At 37.1% G+C, this 27,768-nt stretch overlaps 1 protein-coding gene across 3 annotated transcripts in view; it reads left to right on the top strand.

The window, feature by feature from the left end:
• INPP4B (inositol polyphosphate-4-phosphatase type II B) overlaps positions 1-27,768 on the top strand; it is an 831,569-nt gene that overhangs the window by 19,505 nt on the left and 784,296 nt on the right. Inside the window, exon 1 of one of the 3 annotated variants that reach the window (XM_063664144.1) lies at positions 7,612-7,715. The exons of the other annotated variants lie outside the window; for them this stretch is intronic. The gene's annotated coding sequence lies outside the window, so the exon portion shown is untranslated. Of the gene's footprint in view, positions 1-7,611; positions 7,716-27,768 lie in introns of those variants that run through there. 3 annotated transcript variants of the gene reach the window in all.

Below are 27,768 nucleotides of genomic sequence, written 5' to 3'. Positions count from 1 at the left end.
AGATTTTCTTTAATTTCTTGTGAGCTCAGCATTGTATATGTTATGGCAATTTGTCTGAAATCTAGGACTTTGATGTGAAAGAAGATCATCAGTTCTCCCATTTATTCACCCTTTTTCTTGCCTTGTCACCCTTTGCAATATAATTTTCCTGATTATCCTTTAAGTTTTGGGTACCTCAGAGTTCTGTTCAACTCCCTCTTTCTATATCACCTTACACTTACAAATTCATTATTATTTAACTCACAAACTACCGTAATCTTTATGTGGGCGGGAATTGTTTTGGTATTTTTCACCAATATCTCCTTAGTGTTTAGCATAATATCTAGCACATAGTTCTTGTCCAATTCATATGTGTTGAATGAATGAGAGAAAGAAAGGACCATTAACGTGTCTCAACAGAAAATGATTAATTTGTTTTTTTCTGTAGATAGGGAGGGTAGAACAGCAATGGAATCGTAATGGATAAATATTTTCATTTTACTTCAGTTTCCTGAAGTTTGCACTTCTCTTCAGGAAATATATTTCTGACTCTAAGTTTGTCTCTACCTTCATGCTATAGACAATGTTAAGTATGTTTACCCCTTTCTTAAAAATATGTACAGCTGTAATGTACTTGGGCAAATTCTAAATTGTTTCTGTTCATGATGAGACTTTTCATTCTCCCCAGGGGGATATTACTGCACCTTTTTTGGTGAATGGTAACAGATCATTATTGGCTTTTTTCCAATTTATACGAGGACCTTCTAGTTTGTGTGTGACTTTGTTAAGTTGGATGACTGGACTTGAAGACTTAGGTTCAAGTGGAGCAGATAAAATAAAATTAAGTTCTGCAAATATTCAGAGAATACAACACTAGAATATGTAGACGAGCACTTGAAGTGCACAGAGGGATAGGAGTAGGGTGAAATCTGACTTTATCAATATTGCATGGCTCTTATGCTAACAACATGGGGCTGGCTGGTGTGTTTAAGATTCTTCCCACAGAGGATAGTATGAAGAACAAGCTACTGCTGTGTGGGGTGAAACCAAAGACTGACCCTCAAAATAAAGCACTTGCGGCTTTTCCAAACAACAGGCCTAGAAAGCGAATGACTATTAGGCACAGTTTGGCAGGCCCTGATTTGCGTTCTACAGTGAGGTTTGAAAACAATGGTGGGGAAGGTGACTTTGGCATAATAGGGGCTACCGAAAGGCACCAATAGGCCTGTGGGCAAAGAGATGCTGCTGCAAATTTCAGTAGCTACACAGGAAAAGCTATTTCAACAACAGCGACAAGCTTCCAAGGGCTTTTAAGGACGAAAATGGTTATTGTGCTTCATCTGGGCTATTTTAAAGAGCTTGCTGGGTCATTCATTCTTTCTGTATGTTAGAAGCTGAAGAGTTGAGTTTGTGAAGACCAAAGTGGAGAGAGCTCTTATCAGAGTGAATGGAAACACAGGCTTAGCTGGCTGTGAGTTTCCACAGAGAAACAGCAGTTGAAAAGAACAGTATCTTGGGTGAGGACACTGTAACCAAAATATCAGAGAGGCAGAACTTGTTCAGGAGGGCAGATATTGTAAAATTTTAAATTTTAATTTAAAATTTTAAGAGATTTGAATGGGAAAGTTTTGTTTGTTTGCTTTGGTTTTATTTGTGTGTGTGTGTGTGATTTTATGAACACAATTTAGCATTAGGAGAATGGAAAAGGGGACAGGATTCAGTGCCTACTGGGACTCAGATTTGAGGACAGCAGGCAAAATCTGCAAGGGCAAATCTAAAGGACATGTACTTCTTAGGTAATAGGCTGAAGCCAATGCTATTGATTCTTGTGCAGTGTCCTGAAATGCAAGAATAGTAAAAACGAAGAACTTGGCCTATGAAACTTAAAGTGTAGCTTAGCCTCATTCCCTTGTGCAGCCAAATAAATTTACAAACGTAACCAGCTGAATTCTGGGGAAAAGATACATCATGTTCAAATTTTGGCTGTCAGAGCTGGAAAAAGAAAGATGTGATTACCGTTTCTCATATATGTATATATTTCATGGATGAATTTGTTGAGTAACTTTTACTCAAGCTATTTGCATCAAAATTACATTTGAGCCTATCAATGGCAATGCGACAACACAAACAAATTAAAAATCAGTGTTTAGAACAGGGCATATAAACAGAGGAACATGTGAAAAGGGACATTTATTTTCCACATCTGTAAAAACACGAGATAAGACAAAGGGTTATTGAGATCTCTTCTAGCTTAAGCATTATAGGACTTTTAGACTCTACATTTTACATTCTAGTTCTTATTTCTTCTTTGCTGTACCCTATACTATAGCCAGATAAAACTACTTGATTTTTCCCAAACACATCTCCTATTTTTTTAAATATTTTATCCTTTCAGAGCACTCTTCTATTCCAATTCTGCCTCTCAAAATTCTACCCATCCTTTAAGCTTCAACCCAGTTCATATGCCAGCTTTTCCACAAAGCTCTCCCCATATGCTCTAACTCAAGGTGATCTCTAGGTGCTATGCACAAAAGCACTTGTGGCTCTAATACTTTCTACATGCTTCTTTGTAGTATGGTTATTTCTTTATATGCCCACTCTTAATAACTCTACTAGATTATAAGCTTCTTGGGGTCAGAGATTCCACTGTTGGATTTTCAGTGATACATGATATGATATGATATGATACATATATGTAGTGCCTTTGCACATATATGTTGACTAGAAAGTTTAGAAAGAAAACAACTTGCTGGTAATAAAGTCAACCAGACAAAGTTACAGTAAAATCTTCAACCTACCTAATACATTTAGTGAAAACATTCAAATTTTGTGATTTAGCATCTAAAACAAGTGAATGGGAACTTTCCTGGACATCTCTATTTCCAGATGGTGATAAGTTAGATTATCAGTACTTACATTATAGTAATTGTAGTAACCACATCCTCTCTTGGAACAAAAGTACTAAGGCAAAAGAAAGGCAAAAGAAGTCAAAGGGAAGAAAATAGCCTATTGCATTCACAAAATGCAAATAGCCTGCCCTTTAAAATATGTCAAAGGAGCATGGTTACTAAAAAAGTCTGACATGTACTTTAGTTCATCAGTGAGAACTAGCACACAAATCCAAGGATGCAGTGCTATTTCACAAGGTTGTCATAATTTTTTTCTCCTCCAGTATATTTCCTAGTTTAAATTCTCTAGTGCCAAAGTGAAAAAAACTTAAAAAAAGTCCTCAACACTTTGTCAGTGAAAGTATTTGCAAACCCAAAGACAAATATTTCCATTTTAAACTATATATTTCCAATTTATATTATAGAAATTAAGATATGATTTTTTAAGTTCTAGACATTTTTTAACAAAAAAGGATCCTTTTTATTTAAAAAATTCATTTCTGTAAAGTAGAATAATGTTGAAGTAATCAAACCATCTTTTTGAGAGAGAGGCATTCAACCCTTGTATCTGAATAAAGAAATGGGGAAAATGAATCAGAGTTGAGGTTGCTATGACAGCTCATAACTAAAGAAATTCATTTTTCTGATACTGTGCAGAGAAAGCTTCTGGATTGTGCCTTTGAAGGGAGTGATTCATACCAGAAAAGTCATAGCTCTTGGAGTTAGAATTACAGTTATGGTTAACTCTCAATTTTAAAGTAATTGCTTATTTAATTGAATAGGTTGAAGGCAACACTTAACAACTACTCTTAGCCTGTTATAGAGTGTTTTAGAGCCACGATGATTTAGAGGATGACAAGGTGGAAAAGAGCCTAGAGGACTATTTTGGCCAGGGTTCTCCAGAGAAATAGAACCAGTAGGAGAAAGAGATAGAGATAGACAGATAGATAGATAGATAGATAGATAGACAGACAGACAGATAGATAGCTAAAAGAGGATTTATTATGGGAATTGGCTCACATGATTATGTAGGCCAAGAAGTTCCACAATCTGCCATCTGCAAGCTGGAGATCTTGGAAAGTGAGTGGTATAATTCAGTCTGAGTCTACAGGCCTGAGAACCTGGGGGGTCATGGTTTAAGTCCCAGAGTCTGAAGGCCTGGGAACCAGGAGCTCCCATGTTCAAGGGCAGGAGGAGATGAATGTCCCAGCTCAAGCAGAAAGAATGACTGTCTATTTCCTCTCACCTTCTGTTCTATTCAGGCCCTCAATGGATTGGATGATGCCTTCTCACATTGGTGAGGGTGGATCTTTTTTACTCAGTGTAGTAATTCAGTGCTAATCTCTTCCAGAATCACCCTCACAGACACACCCAGAAATAATGTTTTCTGGCTATCTGGGTATCCTTTAGCTCAATCAAGTTGACACACAAAAATAACCATCACAAGGACTGACTGTTCTTACATACTGCAACCTTTGCTTTCTCATTGGAGCCTCCAAGAGTAGCAAGAATAGCTTTTATCAAAACACTATCATTCTAACTGGAAAAATCAAAAGTCAGTTGTGTCCTAAAGACAGCATACTTTTTTGTGAATTAGTTTTGAAGGTAGAGATCATTTGAAAGACAAAATATTTGATGACTTATATGACCTATAAACAGCAATAAAGCTGTTAATGGAAAATGAATCTTCATCATTTACGCTATCAAGATTAACAGAAATTTAATCTATGATTTTGAAAAGACTACATGTTAAAATTGTGTCATCATCTTTACTCAAGTGGATTGTTTTGGGAGTGAACAGATACTATTATATTCTTGCAGTATTTTTACATCTTTTATTATTATTAATTATTATTTTATTTCAGATGCTTTGGAAGTATTTTACATCTTAATGGTTTGTGTTCATGTTAGAAGAAACTCTACTTTTTGAAGGGGAATAAATGCTGTGAAAGAGAAATAAATGAACAATGTTATCACTATAGTATGCTACTACAAAAAGTCCACTTCATTAATATCTTGGGGAAAATATTTTAGCTTGCTTCACCAAATACTTCTGGCTCTCTGCCTTCTGAGCTTCACAAGATTGTACTACCTAGCCCCTTGTGGGTGGGTGGCCAAGTGACTAGTTCTGACCAGTGACTTGTGAACTAAAGTGGCCTTTGTGTCACTTCTTTACCTGAGCATTTTACTGCCAGTGTGTCACCCTCCAGAGCTCGTTTGTCCTTTGCTATGATTACAGATACCTTTTGAGATGGTGGCCACTCCGTCAACCCAGATCCAAGAGTAGGAGATGCAGAGCAGGTCCTGGAGCCAACGCATGAGAAACGTGTAGTGAATGAGAAAGAAACCTTTGTAAGAAGACAGGAAGATTTTGGAATTGTTTGTGAACATAGCATAACCCTGCATATTGACTGAAACAGAAGGAATTCCAAATTTTAAGACTAGGCTAGGAGACTATGTAAAAATGGAGAGAATGTCCACTGTTATTGTTGAGGGGATCTGAGTCACTTTTTTCATGTAACAGAAGGCAATATATTCTGTCTGGTCCTTTAAGACAGTGGTTCCTATCCTTTTTGGCACCAGGGACCAGTTTCATGGAAGATAGTTTTTACACGGATGGAGTCGGGGTGGTGTAGATGGTTTCAGGATGAAACGGTTCCACCTCAGATCTTCAGGCATTAGATTCTCATAAGGAGTGCATCCCAGAACCCTTGCATGCAGAGCTCACAATAGGGTTTGCCCTCCTATGAGAATCCAATGCTGCCACTGATCTGACAGGAGGCAGAGCTCAGGTGGTAATGCTCACTCTCCTGCAGCTCACCTCCTGGTGTTTGGTCTGGTTTCCAACAGGCCACGGACTCGTACTGGTCCATAGCCCAGGGGCTGGGAACCCCTGCTTTAAGGCACAATGTGTAAGCCATTGTTTCCTCATCTATGAAATGGGAGTGATCATCTTAGCACTTACCTCCTGAAGTTGTGATGGTTAAATGATAATGCACTTAAAGTGCTTGACATAGTGCTGCACAGTAAACATACCGTGAGCTTTAGGTTTTACTGGTTTTTGTGATTAGAGTTGAAAGGAATCTTGAATTCTTCTAGCCAAACTTCCCAGCTGCTTGAGAAATCCCTTTTGTAATATTTTTGGTGGGTAGCTCTCCAGCTTTTGCTTAAAATCTCCAGTGACAGGGAACTCACTTCCTTGTAAGGCAGCTGACTCTTCTTCCATATGTGGGAATGAAGGCCGTCTTCCCATGGCTTCCACCTATCAGTTCTCACCCTGGCCTTTAGGGACACACAGGTAAAAGCTAATTTTTCTTCCACAAAATACTGCTAGTTCCTTTAGCCGATCATTAGATAACAAGACTTCCCCGCACCCTCACTTCTTCTTTGACGTAACAGTGACTCCTTTTGGTGTGTGTCTAGACTGAAATACAGACTGCTGTACTAGCATAACAGTCAGACTAGTGTTTGTTGAGGGCTCACTACCTGCCAGGCTGTGTTCTCTCCACAATTCTATGAGGTAATTCTTGTTATTATATTCAATTTATGTTTAAGAAACTGAGAAAAGTAAAAAAGACATCGTTCTATTTTATTGTTGAATACATAGGAAAGTATTTGTATATCTAGTTATAACTGGAAATTCACAAAATAAAACAAAAAATATGTTAAATAAGGCTACATAGTTATGGCAATTTGAAAAATAAAATATACCTACTAATATCATGTTAATATTAATTAGGTAATAACCAATAATATAATGTAGAAAATGTACGTTATTGTTATGCTTATATTGGTAACATTTTGGATTATTCTAAGCAACAAAGAAAGAACGTTGTCCTCCAAAAAAGGTATAGCCACCATGTGGTGTCATTTTAATTAAGGCAGTGTGTATTTCTAATATAATGTAAGAAAATAGAAAACTAACTAAAATATAAATCTAACTGCTCCATGAGAAAATAGTATATAAGTCAAATAAATAAATCCACTCAAGAGAACTTAGGCTCAAGAGAGTGTAATAAATAGTATATCTTCAGTGAAGTTTTTAATAATGTTATTACTAAAAATGTGAACTAAAAATAAAGAAGCAATTGACCAAGTTCTCAAGAGGCATTATAATTCCTAGAGAAATAACTGACCAAAGGAGCAAGCCTGCATATTGTGAAGATAATTCACACAGCTTACTAATAAAATGCAGGAGACAGATAAAATTCTTAACTGACTATAACCAGTATAAAGTTGTAATAGAAATCATGAGAAAGAGACCACTTAAAATTCATCAAATACACACGATCAACTTTATAAGACAAAGCACTGAAATTAGAATAAAAGGACTCGGACTAAGCTAAATAAATTCTTTCCTTAAGCTTCAAGGGTCAACTTTTCTACATAAAAAGATGAAAAACAAACAAGAAAAGCAAGCCAAGTGATTATACATACAGAAAAGGAGCAAAGGGAGAAACTGTTACAATACATTGCAATCATTCATTTGAATAAAGCATTCCTATTTTCCTCCTAAACACTGTCACAGCTTGGATGGGCAATGAACTGGCTAACTGAAATATGGGAAGTTCTGCCTTTGTATACAATATATTTGTAATTCTAAGAACCTACTCAAAATTTATTACATTTATGTGACCTCAAAATGAGGAAGGATTTTGTCTTAGTCCATTTTGTGTTGATATAAAGGAATACTTGAGGCTGGGTAATTTATAAATAAAAGAGGTTTATTTGGCTCACAGTTCTGCAGGCTGTACAAGAAGCATGGTGCCAGCATCTGCTGTGAGGGCCTCAACTGTTTCCACTCATGGCAGAAGAGGAAGGGGAATCAGCGTGTGCAGAGATCACATGGTAAGAGGGGAAGTGAGAGAGAGAAAGCAAGGGAAAGGAGGGAGGTGCCAGGCTCTTTTTAACAACCAGCTTTTGTGGGAATTAATAGAGCAAGAGCTCATTCACTCTCCCTTCCCCAGAGAGGGCATCTATTTGTGGGGTATCCACCCTCATGACCCAAACACCTTTCATCAGGCCCCATCTTCAACACTGGGATAAGACTTCAACATGGGGTTTGGGGGGATGAATCTCTAAACTATAGCACATTTATTCCAATACAATCTAAATTAAGCCAAAATAATTCAGGTTTTGAGACAATAGCCTAACCTGGAGGTACACTGTTTTATGTTGGACTTTCAGGAGCAGAACCTGAGACAAGGATTCAGGTGCCATTATTTATTGAGGGAATGCTCTTCAGAAACAGGCTATGAGGGAGGAGGTGATGCAGGCTGGGTAAGGAAGGGTGATTTCAAGTAAATTTTAGCCTTGGCTCGAGGTAGATTCACTGTGAGACTGAGAAGAGGGACTGTGGAGGAATGAAACACACCATAAGCCACGTTATACTTTGAATTGCCAGCCAAGGGTGTCTGTCAATAATTGGCTATGAGCCCTATGAACTGTGTGTGTGTGTGTGTGTAACTTCCCTGGTGAGGTGGCCCCCTATTGGCACTGGCCTCATAAAGAAAGATCTGGACAGGACATCAACAAAACCTCTACCACATACATGTTTGAATTTTGGTTTTACCAACTTACTACGGCCTTCAGAAATACATTTCCTATATGCCCTTCCAGAGAGAAAAGGAATGCAGATAGAATTTGCAGCACAAAAATTATACTAGTGTTTCACCCAGATTGGTAGATAGCTGTAGATTTAGATGAAGTGGGTAACAGTCTTCATTTTGAATTCCAGTTTCATAATCCCCTAAGATTCACTTTGAATTTTCTAGTTGCCATTTTAAGACCTCCCATTTTGTGTGCTCAGTTTCTTGCCTTGTTGCTTGGTGACTCAGATGTGAATTAGACCCTATGTTCTGCTGTCAGTAGGGACAAATCTTTCCAAGTTGGTTGGAAATGGATGAAACTTCTCAGCACAATTTCTGCAGGCCATGTGATAAGGACAGGGTAAGGACTAGGAGGACCCCAGATGTAGCCCTTTAGGCCTTTTGGTCTGTCTTTGAAAGGGAAATTGTTTACTCAAGCTACTAAAGCTGTTTATTACTTTCATCAGTATATACTGTGTCCTCAGTTCTTGATATTTCTTTTACCCCAAGCATTTCTACCCCAAAGGGTGGGAATACAAGTGTTCGGGCTTCTCTTCCTTCTAGGGTAAATACTAAAGAGTAATCCCAGCACACAATGCATGAACGGCGTCCTTCATCTCTCAACAAAGATTCATCTTGAGCCTATGGGAGCCAACTGCTCTTTTGGTGCTGGGTATAAGGCAATAAACCAAATTGGAAAAGTGCTTGTCCTCTTGGCATACACGTGCTAGTGGACCAAAAACTCATAAGCAAATATGACATCAGTGGAAGAGACACACTATGGGTAAAAATGCAACAGAATGAAGATAAAAATAAAACAGGAATGTTGGGTGGTTGCTATTTTATATAAACTAGTAAGGGCGAGGGGCTCGCTGATGTGAGAACAATTGAACAGTGACCTGAAAGAGTTGTGGTGGTAGAAGATAGTTGTAAGCAGCAGGTACAGTACTTGAAAGTGTATAGAGGCAGCTGCTGGCTACACGGATGGGGGCAGGAGGTGACCCCAGGAGCTCAACTAGCCACAAACATTTTTATTGCTAATGCTGTATCAATTTCCTTTCTATATTGTCAATGAAATGTTTATAATAAAGATTTTGAAGTATATTATTTACTTTATTCAAATTTTGATTCCTATAGAAATTGTAATTCTGTTGAAATATAGATATAGATAGAACTGGAAATACACACACACACACACACACACACACACACACACACATTTAAATTGCCTTCCTTTTTTGTAGAAAAAACAAGCCCTGGAATAGCCTCTGAGAGAAAAAGCCATGGAAATTTTACTTTGATAAAATGCCAGTAATGGCATAAAAAGCTGCCCTGGTGTTGTTTCTGGGAAAGCAGGCATTTCTCAACGAAGGAGTGATGGATGGTCTTTGAAGTTTGCATGATATCAGAGAGGAAGTGAAAAACTGGCCAGGCAGGGGAGTAGGGGATGCTCAGTGACTACATGCAAGCTGCACATAGTTCAGGTTCTTCTCTCACACTTTTTCATACGATGCCAAGAGGAGCTGGTTTCTTATCATCTTTGCATTCTTTAACATTATTAGAGTTCCATTTCCTTACTATTTCTGAAGACTTGATATTTTTTCTGTCCTGTTGCTTTCTTGTTACTTAAATGTTTTATTCCTCTCAATTTTTCTCTTTCCCTCCCTTTCACTCTCCACTTCTAGAAAGTGGGCCATTTATTTTTCTAATTCTAGTGAAAGGAAAGCAAAATACCACACAGCTAAGTTTATCTAAGAAGTCCCAATTTCCTGGTGTCTTTTGTTGTTATTTTGGTTTCCTTTTAACGTCAATATATAGCAGTTATAAAGTAGGTTTAGATGTTTTTATATTTTTAGTCCAAATAAACCCGAAGTATAAAGTTGCACAATATGATGATGGAAGAGACCCAGGAAATGTTAATGTTAAGTTATTTAAAACTGATTTAGTTCTAGTTGAAAGCTGATTTCCTGGGCGATGTGCTGCCAGTGAGTCTTAATCCCTGGCTTCATGGTTTGTGGTTTATGTGGGCTGGCATGCTAAGCATTTAATCGTTAGTCACCATTCTTTTCTGAGGCCTGTGTGGCCAAGGCATTATTGTCACCCTGTCACTTACCTACACATGTCCCTTGGAAAGGAGGTGAATTGGATCCATTAAAAGTGTGAGAAGAGCTGGGAAAGGTCTGATGCAGCTGTACGTTCAAAGATTAAAGCACTCCATATGCAGTTTGACTTTGTAAAGCTTGGATAATCGAGGAGAAAGCAAGGGGACTGAAGAGGCTTTGAGTGGCCGGCTCACTTGTCTGATGGAAACTCATCAGATATGTGACTGATAATTTTATTTCACACATCTTTAGTGTTATGTTTTAAAGTTTTAGAGATGGCTGGAAGCCTCGCTAAAAAACTCTCATCCTGTAGTCAGAATGATCAACCACCTTGTTAAATGAATGAGTGCAATACAAGGTATAAGAACAGGCTTATCAACCACTGAGGAACTAATGAAATCCCATTTCCTCCCTGATCCCCATCTTCATTGTTATGTCCTTTATAATTTTTTTATCTAGGACAACCATGTTGACAGAGAAGGACTGGTATGTATTAGTATTTTAAAGAGTTTTATTTAAACTGAAACCATTCTTATATCAATTCTTATTATACTAACTCATATTAACTTTACTCAATGAATCTGCAAAGACCCTATTTCCAATTAAGGTCACATTGTGAGGTCCAGGTAGACATAAAGTTTTGGGGACACTATTCAACCCAGTACACTTCCCCACAAAACTCTAAATGTATTTGAAAGCATGTATTATACCTTATTTGTTTCCCAATATCTTGAGTGGTATTTGGAACTCACTAGGTACTTAATAAATAGTTGTTAAATGACAGTTTTACTTTGAACATCCAAATATACTATTAAGAAAAAATAACGGGTACCTAAGAACATTTCCATGAGGGAAGAGTAATGGCTGAATATGTGTGTGTGTGTATGTATACATATGTATATATATTTCTGTATGCATACGCATATGTAGATATAGGTATATTTTTATATATTTATGCACAACTTTCTAAAGAAGTTAGGCACCATGGGATATTGTTATTATTTGTTTTTTTTTAAGATGAGAAATAATTTAAGTCTGTTGCCCTAGAGAAATGACTGGAAGTTAAGATTTAATGGGAGAAGAGAAGATCCTTTAAGATTGTTACTAACTCTTAACTTCAAACGATCTTTAAAGGGAAGATCTTTTTCCTTCTCCCACTAACTCTTAACTTTTCCTATGACAGAATATTTAACAAAAGGGTATGGAAATTATAAAAACATAATTTAAAAGGGTATCATGATAATGTTATTGATGCAATAATTTCTTATGAAATGGAAATTAGCAACTTTGACTTTACCCTGACAATTTATTCTGAGAAATATCTTCTCTAAATCTTACAACCCCAAAAATGAAGAATGGAAAAACAGCCCTTCAATAAGATATCTATTCCTAGAGGCTCAATCTTGGGTACAAAGGCAGAGGTATTTCCCCAAGAGGGCCCGCTAGGAAGAGAAGCAGAAGACATGCATTTCTTTTCTGTCCTGGAGTGAGTCAGCCTGCTCACTTCTCTGACATCAGTCTGTTGCCACAGAAACACTGGTGGGGACACACATTTTGCATTATGACTTCACAATAGAAAACAGACCTTTATTTTTCTTTTGCTTCTTTACACAGTAGGTGGACAAGGCCTACAGTGAAAGGAAAAAAAGCATCTTGTTTGAGTACAAAGTGAGCAATTTACAAAAGTGGAAATAAAATTAATAACTACCTATAGAAGAAAAATGAGGTTTTCTGGAATAGGTTTCTCACCTACCCTTTAAAGCAGGGCACCCTATTTTTTGAAATGTGTTTTCTTCCCATCACCTGATTTGGGATAAAGAAAAATAAGCAGAGAATGAAGCAAATACATATAAAAATATATATGGAATTAAGCTAATGTTTTGTTAAGCTTTACTTATATAATTTGTCTTCATAAGATTAAAAATCTAATGACAACTAGATCCCTGCAGAAAGACATAGTTTCTGATGTCAGATTTGATTTTTTCATCACAGCTTACATTTAAAAGAATGAATAGCATGAAGGTAATTGTTTTTTTAAACAGAAACCTCTGAGTGGCACAATAGAGTTATGTTAGTATAACTTTAGTTAAAGTAAGTATTATCCTAGAACAGTATGGGATTTACAAAAACATTAAGGAAATAGAGTTTCCATGCATCCCACATCTGATTTCCCCTATTAATAACATCTTACATTAGTATGGTACATTTGTTACAATTAATGAACCAGTGTTAATACATTATTAACTATAGCCTATCCTTTATTCAGATTTCTTTAGTTTTTATCTAATGCCAGTACCTCACATTATATTTTAGTTGTTATGTCTCCTGAGGCTCCTCTTGGCTGTGACAGTTTCTCAGATTTTCCTTGTTTTTAATGACCTCGAAATTTTGAGGAATACCAGTACAGGCATCTTGTAGGACACCCCTCTAGAGTAATTTGGTGTTTCCTCCTGATTCCACTGGGTTTATGCATTCTTGGGAGGAAGACCACAGAAGCAAAATGTCAATCTCATCACATCATATGAGAAGTACATATTAGCCACATGGCTTAACACTGTTGATGTGAACCTTGATCACCTGGTGAGGTAGTGTTTATCAGGAGTCTCCACTGCAGCACCCCAGCATTACTCTCTCCCTCCTCTTTTCCACATTGGACTTGTAGGAAGGGAGTTACTGTGCACAGCCTACACTTCAGGAGTGGGAATGGGGGAGCTTAGGCTCCATCCCCTTGAGAGTAGAGTGTCTGCATACTTTATCTGCAATCCTTTTTCACAGGAGATTTGTCGCTTCTATATTTAGTCCATCATTTATTTATATCACTATGGACTCATGCTTATTTATTTTATGCTTTGGGTTATAATTGCATACTACTTTGTGAATTTTATTGCTCCAACTTTTCCAGCTTTGGCATTGGGAACCCTTTCAGTTGCTCCTGAGTCCTATGTGTAGCTTTTAGGTCAGCCAAAATAAATTAAATGGTCCATGACATCTCTTTCCCTCTTCATACAAAAACAATAACTTTATAAAATAATTTTGGAGAAAAACACAGAGATTACATGGCCAAGGTAGTAGTAGGTAACTGAACTAGATAGTGGTATCTATTTTCTATCTTTGTTTTCATTTTTATCTTAGCATTTTGTTAATTTATACTGTCTCAAGAAAAAATAAACACATTTTTCAATTTATGCTAACATGTTTGCCAATTATTTCATGCTTTAAGTAGTTTTCCTTTAACTTCTGGGATGTTGGGGCAAAGGCTGGGGATGTGGGTGATGAAGAAACATTCTCCCCATTGCCTGCAGCCTTCCACTGACATTTTGTTTTTGCTTGAAGAGATTGTACTTAAAATACAATCTCCTCTAGAGAGGATGCATGATTCTCCTTTTCCCTGTTACCTGCTTTCTCACCATTTTTCCCCTTCTGTCTTTTGCACAGTAATGGTGGAACACCCTGATAGGGGAAAGGTATGTCCCATTTTTCAGCTACTTCCCAGTAAGAATCCCCTCAGCCTGCAGCTGAAAGCACTCTCCAGTCAGTCCACATTTGAAGGAAAGGTTGAGCTCCTTTCTATAACTTTTTCTTCCTCTCGGGGGTAACACCAAATTGGGAGCAGTCTGGTGATTTGGAATAGAATGTTTTGGGGTTTGATTAGAGAAACTGGTATCATGACTTTTAAAGCAGTTGACACTGTTTTACTGAGTACTCGAATTTCAGTTAAGAATATAAATACTGCCCAAAGACACAAAGTGCAGCATAATAAAAGGAAGGGGGAGATATAAGAGGTTACGTCAGTTACTTTGTTGTTTCCTAGGATATAAGGCCCCAATATATTATAAATCATTGATTTAGTATTCATGTATTTTGTTGGTTGCACTGTGATCTTTTTAGATGAAAGTTTTTATTAGCTCAGATCTATAATCTGTGCCATGAGAAAGCTTTGCCAACTTATTTTATGTGATATTGTTTATTTCTTTATTGCTTTATTGCCAGTGACAAAGTATGGAGCAAAGCTCCATTGAATAACCCCGAACATCATTCCATTTCTTAGTAACACAGGGACAAACGAAAGACAAGAAAAAATTGATATTAGAGAAACATTGTGTTATACTTATTTACTGCATTAACCCAACTGACTCCTACAAGTAAACTCTGGGCTCTGTTCATCCAGAGATTTTTGGCTCCATGTGATGATTTGTCTGGAGAGGTTTGTTTTCTAGGAGATCTACTGGCATTTCTTTGTTTATCTTTTATCAAATAAATGGGGAGGAATGACAGAGCAGGTTGCTATAAGAATGTCCAGAATAAGATATTAGTTTCCACTCTGAAATGACATAATGTTTATGAAAAGATTATAAGGTTGTAAGATAGTGTCATTTTTACTCATCATTGGCTTGGGATATCAACAGTGCATGTATGAGTCTCTTTTCTGGGTTTAGAAAGAGTTCATGTAGTACTAGAATGGAGTGGAAGACATTCCTTCTACAGCGAGACTGCTTTCAAATTTCATGTTCAACATTTTTAGGAGTTAGCTCACAAGAACATGAGAAGCTGAGGCAGGGGATATGGCATTAAATTCCTGGACTGCCTTATGTTATGAATATAAATTTGATGTTGATCATAGCAAAGCCTTTTTTTTTTTTGGCATCTAAAGGACAGATGAAAATCCCCCATCTGTGACTGGTAAGATGTTCCAGATGGGTATTCTAATAATTATAAAGGATTGTCATGCTTTTACATATACAACCTATCAAATATACATCAATGGAGAAGGTGGAAATTCTATCATCCTAGAGTCTGTAGATTCTAGAAGTCTTTATTGCTCAAAAATATTTCACTAAAATTAGGTGTTCTAATGTCTTTTTTTTTACCTTATTTTGTTATAAAAAAGTATAAATAGGACATCAATAATGTAATATAATTGTTTCCAGTTTTTTTCTTTATGGTAACTTAGATATTACTTAAACCCTTTAAACATCCATGCTGTTTATTTCTCAAAATGAATAGCACGTGCTTATGCCTGTTACAATACAGTAGGCAAGAAGACAAACATTTTGGTAAGGATGGGATTGAATAGAATTTAGTGGAATTTGTTAAACAGCTATATTTATTAAAATGCACAATACTATTTTCTAACTTTAAAGGGAGGAAAAGCAAAACAAAAACAAGAACCTTGATGATGAAGCATCTGTCATGACATACAGAGCCAGAAGCAAGTGCAATGTTTCTCTTTGAGAACCACAGCTATGAGAGGAGTGTGGCTTCCGGGGCAGTGTAGGAGAGGTACAGTCCTGAAACCTCAAACTCTTTCTTCACTGACAAGGTTAAAATACCATGGGTGCGTGGGCAGGTGCATGCTGGTAGATATATATCATTTCCCGGAGGGCCTGCTATCACTGGAATATAGAGTTCAGCAAAGAAGTATGCAATAACTATAAGAGGCTTTAATTTTTATTAAGAAGCTCTCTCTCTCATTAGATTTTAAGCTGTTTGGGAGCAGGTATTGGGTAACTACTCATCTTCATACATCCATGCAATTCTCGTGGTGATCTAGGACAGTCTCAAAAAAGATGTTTTGTGAAATAGAATTATTGAGTTTGGATTTAGGGAGACCTGGGGAATGATACCTGGTAGTTAGGTATATATTTATTCAATTATTTAATCATTGATTGCATAATATTTCGAGAACTACTATGTGCCAGCAGTGCGCTTTTCTTTGGGGATATATTGGTAAGCAAACAGAGATATAGGTCCTAATCCTCATGGAGTGGGGAGCTGATGAGAATAAAATGAAGAAATGATATTCAAAATATTAATTGCCAGATGGTCAGCTGAGTTATAAAAATCAATGTCCAAGCAAAATTTTAAACATAATTATTTTATTTTCTAATCTAACTAAGTGACATATCTAAGACTGCTTACCAAGTGCTATAAATAGGAATGCAAATTGTTAGTCACATCATTCTAATAATTTTCAAATAATCAGTTAATTTTTTGATTGTATCAATGTGATATACTATTTCTGGGAAGCTGTCAATAACTAGAATGCCCCTTTCTGAATCATGACATAGCAAATTACATCAAGCTTTCCATTGATATCCCCAGTAAGTGCACCCCTAATCAGCATGTTCATGCAGTTGGAGGGTGGCTGGCATAATGTCTTTGGGTCAGGACAGGCTATGAACCTGGATGTCAGTAATTCCCTTCAGTGCTGGAGCCCAGGAAGACTGACTTGGCCCTCTCCTCTGTCAACAACATCTGCACTAATGCTGCCTTCCTTGCCATCAGCAGTGCTCTCTGCCTGCATTATGCTCCTCTGAGGCAATGATAGCCACTGCCTATGATTCCACTACTACTTTGGTGTGCTGAGCATATATATGCACAGGTGGAGGTAGGGAAGACATCTGCACCTGCACTGCATTGAGCCCCAGTCTCAGCCTCTACTGCTGCAGCAATATCTTTAAGTGACTCCTTATAAGACAGTAAGTGTAGAATTTAACAACTGGATTGAAAGTAGATTAGTATTTTAACAACCAGTGCAGAAAAATGTCAGCAGTGCACTTACGTAACATTTTTCATTTTTAAATGGCTAGAATAGAACCTCCTTCTGTCTGGACATGTATAATTAGTTAAAAACAAGAAGAAATACTTCTAAACCAATGTATTTTTTGAATGACAATTTGTATGCAAGACACTTTTCTTTCAGACAAGAGGATTAGGGGTCAGATCTAAGTATAAGTATAGGATACATAAAATACCAACAAGATTCGGTCATGGAAAATTTCTTTAGTGACTTTAAGATTACAATGTGAGATTAATAACAGCCTTATGTATGACCATACCTACAGTATGAGCAGATGGCTTACAAGTTAGTCAACTGTATATTGAGGTGACAGTCAAAGCAACTGGGAGAGTCCTTTTTGCTCCATAGAAATTTAATAGATGTTAGGTGAGCTGATTTTATGAAATCACTGGTTAGGTACTAAAAATATGATTGTATATATTAGCTGTGGCCCGATAACTGAAATGTTAATCTCAGTAGATTACTACTCATACTTATAGCAGTAAAACATTTATATTCTGAATCAATGAATAAATAATGCTGATGGATCAAGGTGTAGTTCAGGATTATGGGTAAAAATGCTGATACCACAGGAACAAAGGCACATTCTGAACTCTGTGTGGATGCATAGTGAACAAATGTGAAGAATACTATTCTATAATTAAATAATAAGTGGCAGCCTCACTGATGCATGTTTGATGACAAATTCTTTTTTATTTTTGGCAAAATATGCATAACTAACATAAAATTTACACTTCTAACCATTTTAATTGTATAATCCAGTGGCATTAAGTACATTCACATTGTTTTACAATTTGATTTTTTTTTTTTTTTTTTTTTTGAGATGGAGTCTCACTCTGTCACCCAGGCTGGAGTACAGTGGCGCGATCTCGGCTCACTGCAACCTCTGTCTCCTGGGTTCAAGCAATTCTCCTGCCTCAGCCCCCCGAGTAGCTGGGATTACAGGCACCCACCACCATGCCCAGCTAATTTTTGCATTTTTAGTACAGACAAAGGTTCACCATGATGGCCAGGCTGGTGTCGAATTCCTGACCTCAGGTGATCTGCCGACCTTGGCCTCCCAAAGTGCTGAGATTACAGGCATGAGCCACCGTGCCTGGCCGATGATAAATTCTTAAGACTAAGGCCATGTAATATCCCTTGGATTTTTTTTCTTAAACAGGAAAAGCCAAACCTTTTCCAGAGTCATTGGCTGCAACTTGACTGTGTCCTGCTGACTCAGGGAAATCAGTCATAAGGAGAATACAGGTGAAGAAAGACCATGGATAACTTATGCAACATTCACCACTGTTAAATAAGCTCTGATATATATTCTAGGATGTTTGTACAATTTTTTCTTTGCATTTGAGTCAGTACTTTTTTCCCAGGATGACAGAATATAATTACTAGCTTGTAAATGAAGATTCAGTCTGTGAATCTATCCTCCATAATCTCCATTTATACCAAATGGGTGGCGTGCGGTACCTATTACTATAGAGGTAACTGGAGCATCAAACATTTGTCTTAAATGTAATGTTGAAGGTATTAGAGACTAATGGATCTCTGTAACACTTGTTAGAACAGCTGGAATTTTAGAAGGCCTTTGTTTTTTCAAAGAGTGAAATGAAAATTAATTACTAGGTCTTAAGAAATATGCAAAGTCAGGATTAAGATTTAGCACTGCTATTTAGTCCTCTTAACATCTTTTCTTATATTACATCAATGAAAATTAAATAAGAAGGAAGTATATATACCTACTATGTATCCACAAAAATAAAAAATAAGAAATAAAATTATATTTTGGAATCTTATAGGTTTTACATCTTTTTAAATAAAAATATTGACCATTTTCCCTCATGCTTTTTTAACATTAAAATTTTTAGCATTAAAATTTATTCACCATGTGCTTGATTCCAAAACATCATTCACTGATAAAAATCTAATCCATTTACTGATAAGGTTAACATGTAATAAGGTTTTTAATCACTTATATACAAAGATTCCTGCAAATGAAAAATTAAAAGGATTTTGTATATTTCACTTAACAAACTGAATATTTGATTCTAATTTTTGAACATTGTATTCTGATATTAACAAATCCACAATTATTTAGGATAACAGTATTAGCTGTTTAGGCAGTCATGTCATACTAAAAGATATAGATGATTTTCATCCTAAAATTCTTCAGATTCAAAATCTTTACTATAATAAGTAGTGAGTTATATAAATATTCTAACATTAAAAATTAAAACATTCTGAAAAGATTATTTCTTATGTGGCAATTTCTATAGTGTTCTGATCGTAAATTAGGTGAATAAAAATAGAGAATGATAGGGACTTATGTTTGCATTGTCAAAGGCTATTTCCACATAAACAGTCTCTGTTAAGTTCTAGATCCTCCAGTATAACTACCTCTGAGTATACTCAGTTATATTCTTATTAATTACTTATGCATATTATTTATCTAAAGTAGTCTGTTGCCCTGAAAAAAAGATGGGTACAGTGGGAAGTACAGCTGAGATTAGATTCAGTCTCTTAATAAAGGTTGTGTGTTGTTTTCTTCCTGACTAGATGATTCTTTGAGTCTTGAAACAGGTATTATAAATCATTTGAGAGATTTTCTGTCTGTCATTTTCTTATGTATCTTCATCCGGCTTTCAATTTGAGAAGTTTTGTGAATTATCTGCATTTTTACTGTCCATTTAAAAACCTTCAAGAAAGAATCCTAGGAAGTCTCACCTGTTATGAAACCTTATTTGGTAATTATTTTCAACATTTGTTATTCAGCAAAATGAAACAAGAAAAAGAACAACTACTCTCCCCCTAAGAAAGAATCTAGTTGGTGGATGGATGGCTGTTTTTCTTTGTTTCTTTTCGTGTGTGTGTGTGTGTATTTTGTCATGAAGCTCAATGAATAACAGGGCTCCTTTAGAGAAATAGCAAGAGTTCAGTAAAGTCTTTTATTTTAGGTGGTAATGGAAGATGATGGAACTTGGCAACTTAAATATTTATAACGAAGTTGGAAAATCAAAACACCACCTGTGGTACCTGTGCAACCCATGCATAGTCAAATGAATTTTGAATAACATATAGACAAATCTTAGTTTTCACATAGTTCTAGTATAAATGTTAGCATATTTAGATAAAATATTGTTTCAAAATGCTAGGGCAGCCAGGTTAAATTGATTCTTACACTCTTTTATTCTTACAGCTAAGATACTGTCAGAAAAATAAAAGTTGTGACATTGTAGGCAATCAGGGGCTACTGAAAGTCACTGTGTGTAATTTACTGTGCGTGTCGCTGAGTAGGACACAAAGATGAACCCTAAGGAAATATCGTTCTCATCATATCTCAGTGGATGGTTGCACGCTTTGGTCTTGCTCCTTCCAATGTGTATTCCACATTGCTAACCAGGTGAACAGATGCATCTGGCCATATGTTCTCCCTGCTGATAGATAGTCTGGCTCCACATCACTCCAAGATGAAGTCTAAACTATGTAGCATAAACTGTCTAGGCCTTTGAAAGTTTGATCATTGCCCTCCCCCTCCCATACTCCCTTTGCCCTTTGAATACCACTTTCCAGTTTAGCAACACGTTGTTCTCCAAACTCATCTTTGTGCTACTTTACACATTTATTAGTTTGCACATGCAATCTCGTCCTCCTGGAATGTTCCTCTTCTCTATTCCTATGGTCTGTTTTCAAAATTGGTATAAGATACCACCTCTTTGGGGAAGTTTCTTGGTGCCTTTTTGTTACCTTTATACATATCTATCTATCTATCTATCTATCTATCTATCTATCTATCTATCTATCTATATCCCATGTTTCACGCCTCCCTTACAATATTTGCTACCATGGAAGGCAATGGCTCTGGCTAATAAGCAAAATCAGCACTCAGTGTTTGTTGGATCATATTGAGTTGAACTAATTGTGCTTACGCATCATTTCTAGATGCTTACAGACACAAAAAATTTATAGCAAAGCAAAAGGAACAGCTCATGTAACATCACAATCATGTAGCAAAGCATCAAATATGATTTTTTGTTGGATGAACATGTTGAGGGGCAGACATGATAAGAATGGCAGTCCTTGGAAATGAGGCTGCTCACCCTGTTCAAGCTCTAGGGAGACTTCATGTTTGAATTTTTCTCTCCCTCACTCTTTAGCTTGTTTCTTTTTCTTCTCTTTTCTTTCTTTCTTTTTTTTTTTTTAAACAGGCTCTTGCTGTGTTGCTCAGGCTGGAGTGCAGTGACATGATGTCAGCTCACTGCAACCTCCGACTCCCAGGCTCAAGTGATCCTTCCATCTCAGCCTCTTGAGCATCTGGGACTACAGGCACATGCCACTATGCCAGGCTAAGTTTTTGTATTTTTTGTAGAGACGGGGTTTCATCACTTGTCCCCGGCTGGTCTTGAACTCCTGGATTCAAGTGATTCACCCCCCCTTGGCCTCCCAAAGTGCTGGGATTATAGGCGTGAGCCACCTGTTCCTGGCTGAATTTGTTTCTTAAGATATTATTCTGCAGTGTTTTAGAGAAAGGTGTTTCTTTTTAAAAAAATGTATTTAAATTTTTGAAGAGGTAATACATATATATTATCAAGTGCCTGAAAATGTAGTGCACACACGCATTTATATGTTCTTTTTTCCTCTTTTTTTTGAGACTGAGTCTCACTCTTTCGCCCAGGCCAGACTGCAGTGGCGCCATCTGGGCTCACTGCAAGCTCCGCCTCCCGGGTTCACGCCATTCTCCTGCCTCAGCCTCCCTAGTAGCTGGGACTACAGGCCCCTGCCTCCATGCCCAGCTAATTTCTTGTATTTTTAGTACAGACGGGGTTTCACTGTGTTAGCCAGGATGGTCTCAATCTCCTGACCTCGTGATCCGCCCGCCTAGGCCTCCCAAAGTGCTGGGATTACAGGCGTGAGCCACCGCACCCGGCCTCTTTTTTCCTCTATTTTTAAGCAAAGAGAATGACATACTTATTCATACTCTCCCATACCTTGACTTTATTCACTTAACAATACAGTTGAGCCTTGAACAATGTGGGATTTATGAGTGCCAACACCCGTGCAGTTGAAAATGAATGTATAAATTTTGACTCCCCAAAAACAACAACTAATAGCCTACTATTGAACGGAAGTCTTCCTGGTAAACAGTCAACTAATACATATATTGTATGTTATATGTATTATACACTGTATTCTTACAATAAATTAAGCTAGAAGAAATAAAATGTCATTAAGAAAATCACAAGAGAAAATATACTTATTACTCACTAAGTGGAAGTGGATCATCATAAAGATCTTCATCCTCATTGTCTTCACATTGAGGAGGCTGAGGAGGAGGAAGGAAAGGAAGGGTTGGTCTTGCTGTCTCAGGGAAGGCAGAGGTGGAAGAAAATCTGCATGTAAGTGGACCCATCATTTCAAACCCATGTTGTTCAAGGGCCAACTGTAATTTATATTCCGCTACCTCAGTAAATCTCATATTTATTTTGGTAGTTTTTCATTGGACTTTCTTACTCTAGTTGTATAATCCTCTTATCTACAAATAGTTCTAGTTTATTTCATCCATCTTTTTCTATTTATAATGTCTTTCTACTTATAATTTACTCCCCTAATACATCTTATATAATGTTAAGTATTAACAGTGATTGCGGACATCCTTTTAACTTCTGTAGTGGAATGTCCCCAGTGTTTACATACTAAGAATATTTTTCAGTGAAATTATGTTAAGTATTTAGCCATCAATTTTCTATTTAGTTAAACATTTTGAAAGAATATGTATTTATTTGTCAAATGGCTTTTTAGTGTCTGTAGAGATTATCTTGTGCTTTCTATTCATATTTATTAATATAACCATTCGGTTGTTTATCTTAAAAGATCAGTTGAATGCTGCGTGTCAGGTACTATTGTAGATGAAAGAAATATAGTGGTGATTGATAAAGATAGAGTCCTGCCCTCTTCGAATTTAGGCGAGCATGGTGACTCATGCCTGTAATCCCAGAACTTTGGGAGGCCGAGGCCAGTGGATCGCTTGAGCCCAGGAGTTCGAGATCAGACTGGGCAACATGGCAAAACCCCATCTCTACAAAAAATACAAAAATTAGCTGGACGTGGTGGCACAAAACTGTAGTCTCAGCTGCTTGGGACGCTGAGGTGGAAGGATCACCTGAGCCAGGGAGGTCAAGGCTGCGGTGAGCCATGATTGTGCCACTGCACTCCAGCCTGAGTAACAGAGTGAGACCATGTCTCAAAAAACAAAAAACAAAAAGCAAACAAGCAATTCTTTGAGTCAGTTCTAGAAGGTGATATCAAAATGCTGTAGAAAGTGCTATAGAATAAAGCAAACATACAAGGAGCAGGGAAAGCGAATCAAAAGTGTCAAAGTGAGGGTAGGACGGTTGTAACTTTAAGCAGCACGGTCAGCATAAGCCTTACTGTAAGGGAGACACTTAAGTGAAACAATGAAGGAGGAGATGAAGGATTCAACCCTGTGGTTACTTGAGGGAGGTATTCCAGACAAATAAGCCGGGCATGTTCCTCGATTGTTTGAGCAGCAGCAGAGTGCACAGTATGACCTAGAGAGAATAAGACCCAAACGCAGCAGGTGCCAGATTATATAAACCCTTCAGGTTAGTGTAAGAATTTTGGCATTACCATGAGTGAAATGGGAAGTCTTTGGCAGGTTTAGAGCAGAAAAGTCATGTGATCTGACTTCAATGCTAAAGTGATACATTTATTATAAATAGTATATTTCCTATTAGAATAAGCCATATCTGGTCACGATGTGCTATTTTTTTTGAAGTAATAATGGATTTTGTTTGCTGTGATTTTATTTATTTATGTATTTTTTATTTATTTATTTATTTATTTATTTATGATGGAGTCTCACTCTGTCGCCCAGGCTGGAGTGCAGTGGAGCAATCTTGGCTCACTGCAACCTCCACCTCCCGGGTTCAAGCGATTCTCCTGCTTCAGCCTCCTAAGTAGCTAGGATTATAGGCACATGCCACCATGCCCAGCTAATTTTTTTGTATTTTTAGTAGAGACGGGATTCCACCGTCTTGGCCAGGCTGGTTTCGAAGTCCTGACCTCATGTGATCCACCTGTCTTGGCCTCCCAAAGTGATTTTCTCAAGGATTTTTACACTGATAGTCATAAGTGAAATTGGTCTGGATGGTTTGTGTTTTCACTGAGTAATCCTATTGAGGATTAACATCAGTGTCTCGCTTACTTCATAAAAAGAATTGAGAGGTTTCTTTTCTTTTTTTTTTAAGTTTTATTGAATTCCCCTAGGAAGCCAGAGACATATTTCTTATATCATCTATTCCTGCCTTAGAACACAGAAGGGAAGTCCCTTTGTAGGGTTCTATCTCTGTAGTAAAATTAAAATATAAAGTGTTAGAGATAGTTTTTTCCCCTCTTTTATGAAAAAAAAATGTAAAGAAGAGTCTTTGTGTCTTTGTGGAAGTTTTTTCCTTATATAACAAGGAAATAAAGAACTAAAAATGATTTTACTGACAATATTCAGCAATTTTCATGTCAAATTCAACTAATAAAAAAGGATTTCTGAGTATCTACTGCCTGATTATTAAATGAATATATTCTTAAAATTACACTATCTATACTTATTAACTAATTGATGTAATTGATGGCTTCTGCAAAAACCCATTTTATTGTATAAGGTTCTTTAAGGAACTCGTTTTTGATGTTTCATTTCTTTTTTTCTTTTTTTTTTTTTTTTTTTTTTTTTTTTTGAGACAGAGTCTCACTCTGTTGCCCAGGCTGGAGTGCAGTGGTGCAATTTCGGCTTACAGCAACCTCCGCCTCCTGGGTTCAAGCGATTCTCCTGCCTCAGCTCCTGCCCTGTAGCTGGGATTACAGGTGCTCGCCACCATGCCTGGTTAATTTTTGTATTTTTAGTAGAGATGAGGTTTCACCATGTTGGCCAGGCTGGTCTTGAACTCCTGACCTTAGGTGATCCACCTGCCTCGGCCTCCCAAAGTGCTGGGATTACAGGGACGAGCCACCGCACCCAGCCTGATGTTTCATTTCTTACATCCTACCAGACACTGCGTTCAACTTCATTATTTTGCACAGGGAAGGCACAAAAATAGTCAATACCACTTTTAAAATTATTATCATTTAAAAAAAAAAGAAACTGAAAGAGGAAAAACTCACCCCAGGTTAAAAATTGGAGTTTTTCAGCCTCAGTAGGCTGAGTAAGTTGACATCTTAGCCTGTGTTTTCAAGGTAATTTCCATACCATTTTAGTAGGCGAATTCTTTGAGAAAAATGCTAAATTCTTTTGAGATGCTTTAACTTCAGAAAATAGGATTCTTAACAACTGAATGTGGAATTTGGAATAAACAGTGAGAGATTATTTATCTCTCCTATAGCAAGTGAGTGGATAAGGGATTCCAGGATTCCAGGTTCACAAACACAGACCTCTGGGAAGGCTTCTCTGTGATTCTTTGGCCCATCTTTGGGACTCTCAGTCTCACAATATGGCACCAAAGTATCAACATGGCTTCTCATTAGTTCTCACATTCAGGAAAAAAAGGTAAATTGTTCTTCATACTTGTTTTCTCTTTTTATCTAGAAGAAAACCTTAGATACATCTTTGTTGGATATGAATAGGTCAAATGCCTACTGAACAGTCTCTGGCAAAAGGAAGTAGAATTACCGTGACTTGCAGGTACCATCATGATTCACTCTCTGGGGACTTGCCACATTAAAAAACCTGTTGGGGCAGAAAGGGATGTGGCGGAGTGTGGGATGTCTTCTGGATAGGCTTTCAAATATCTGCCTCAATACCTGAAAGCCAAACCCTAGTGACCTCTGAGGAGGATGAGATCGTCTGTGATCTTTTCATTTCTGTATGTGACCAAGTCCTACCAATGATTTTCCTGGTCCCTAACTGAGTCTTTTTTAATCTGTATGTTGATGACACCTAGGTCAATTTCTCCAGCCAAGCTCTCTTTCCTGAGATTCAGATCCATGTATTTATTTAACTATGGAGTATTTACCACAGGCATGTAGCATGATTACAAAAAAAACTCAACAGGACCACAACAGAATTTGATATTTTTTTAGTCTATCCTGCTCCTTCTCTTGGATTTCCTACCTCGAACAATGGCACTGTACCTTCCCAAATACTGAAACTAAAAATCTGGGAGTCACTCTGACTTATGCTTCTCCATTATAACCTATATCCATCACTGAATTTTAAGATTTTTGCCTTCTAAATATCTCTCAGAATCTTTCACTGACATCCGTCTGTACTGGTTTTCTTGGGTTGGCATAATAAAATACCACAGATTGTGTGGCTTAAACAACCGAAATTTATTTTCTTACAGTTCTGGAGGCTGGAAGTCGAAGATGGAGTTGGCAGGTTTGGTTTCTGAGGCCTCTTTCCTTGGCTTGCAGATGCCTCCGCTCGCTGTGTCCTCATACAATCCTTCTTCTGTGCACGTGCAACCCTGGTGTCTCTGCGCGTATCTAAATTTCCTCTTCTTATGACTCCAGTCAGATTGGATTGGGGCTTGCCCTAATGGCCTCATTTTAACCTAATTGCCTTTCTAAAGGCCCTTTCTCCAAATACAGTTACATTCTGAGGGACTGGGGATTAGAGCTTCAATATGTGAATGTTTTTAGGATGGGGGGATAATTTAGTCCATAACACTGTCCCTGTTCTATTGTCTTAACTTTGGCCATTATCATCTCCTGCTTAGATTACTGCAACCACCTGTTTTCCGCTTTTGACCATACCTCCAGTTTTTTCCTTATTTTCCAACTATCCTGTTCTTTATGTCTCATCTTCATACTCCATGTTTAAATACCTCCATTTGTTTATTTTTTTCACTATTTTAATCTGCTATGTAAGGCCCTTTGATCTGTCTCTGGTCAGTCTTTCCATCTTTATCTCTTGACAATTCCTCCTCCAGCACACTCTTCATCAAATCTATTTCCAGCCAACATGGATCTACTTCAGATCCTTTAAGTGACCTTCTCTACAGATGGACTCTCAGACACCCCCTTTTTTTGTTACTCATTTCCAAAGTTGAATAATGTGCTGTCTTTTGTTTATTCCCTCTTCTTGAGTTCAAGGCTACCAGTTAATCATCTTTAATCACTTAAAGGGAACATAAGAAGTTCCAAGCATAGTACTAAGGAGGAAATACTAAAAGGGATCCCCAGCATGTAACACACAAGTAATTAACATAAATCCCTGAAACAGAAGTCAGTATTATACTGTAACATCCTGTGGTGTTTTAGGGTTATAAGCTAGCTAACATAATAAGGTTACTTAGTGCTTTGCCTTTAGAACTTAAAATACTAAGAGATCCAAGCAAATTTTTAGGGTTTTCCCTTTCCTTTCAGGAATCTGTATATAAATCTCATGAAAATTCAAATTCTTTAATATCGCTTAATATTTCTGGTGCCAATTTCCATTTGATCATACATATATTATACCATTATCTTAACTTGATGCCATGCAAAAATCATTATGATGGGAGAGAAAACATGATTTGTTAAAGCAAATTCTTTATAGCCTTGTAAATAAGTACTAGTAGTTTGTATTTGACTCAGAATCTTTACCTGCTTTACTGCTTCCATGTAGATATGCTGGCCATAAAACAAATGAA

The sequence above is a fragment of the Pongo pygmaeus genome, chromosome 3 (genome assembly GCF_028885625.2).
Source record: "Pongo pygmaeus isolate AG05252 chromosome 3, NHGRI_mPonPyg2-v2.0_pri, whole genome shotgun sequence".
Taxonomy (NCBI): domain Eukaryota; kingdom Metazoa; phylum Chordata; class Mammalia; order Primates; family Hominidae; genus Pongo; species Pongo pygmaeus.
The sequence above is the reverse complement of the archived record's forward strand: the minus strand, read 5'-3'. Positions and strand labels throughout refer to the sequence as shown.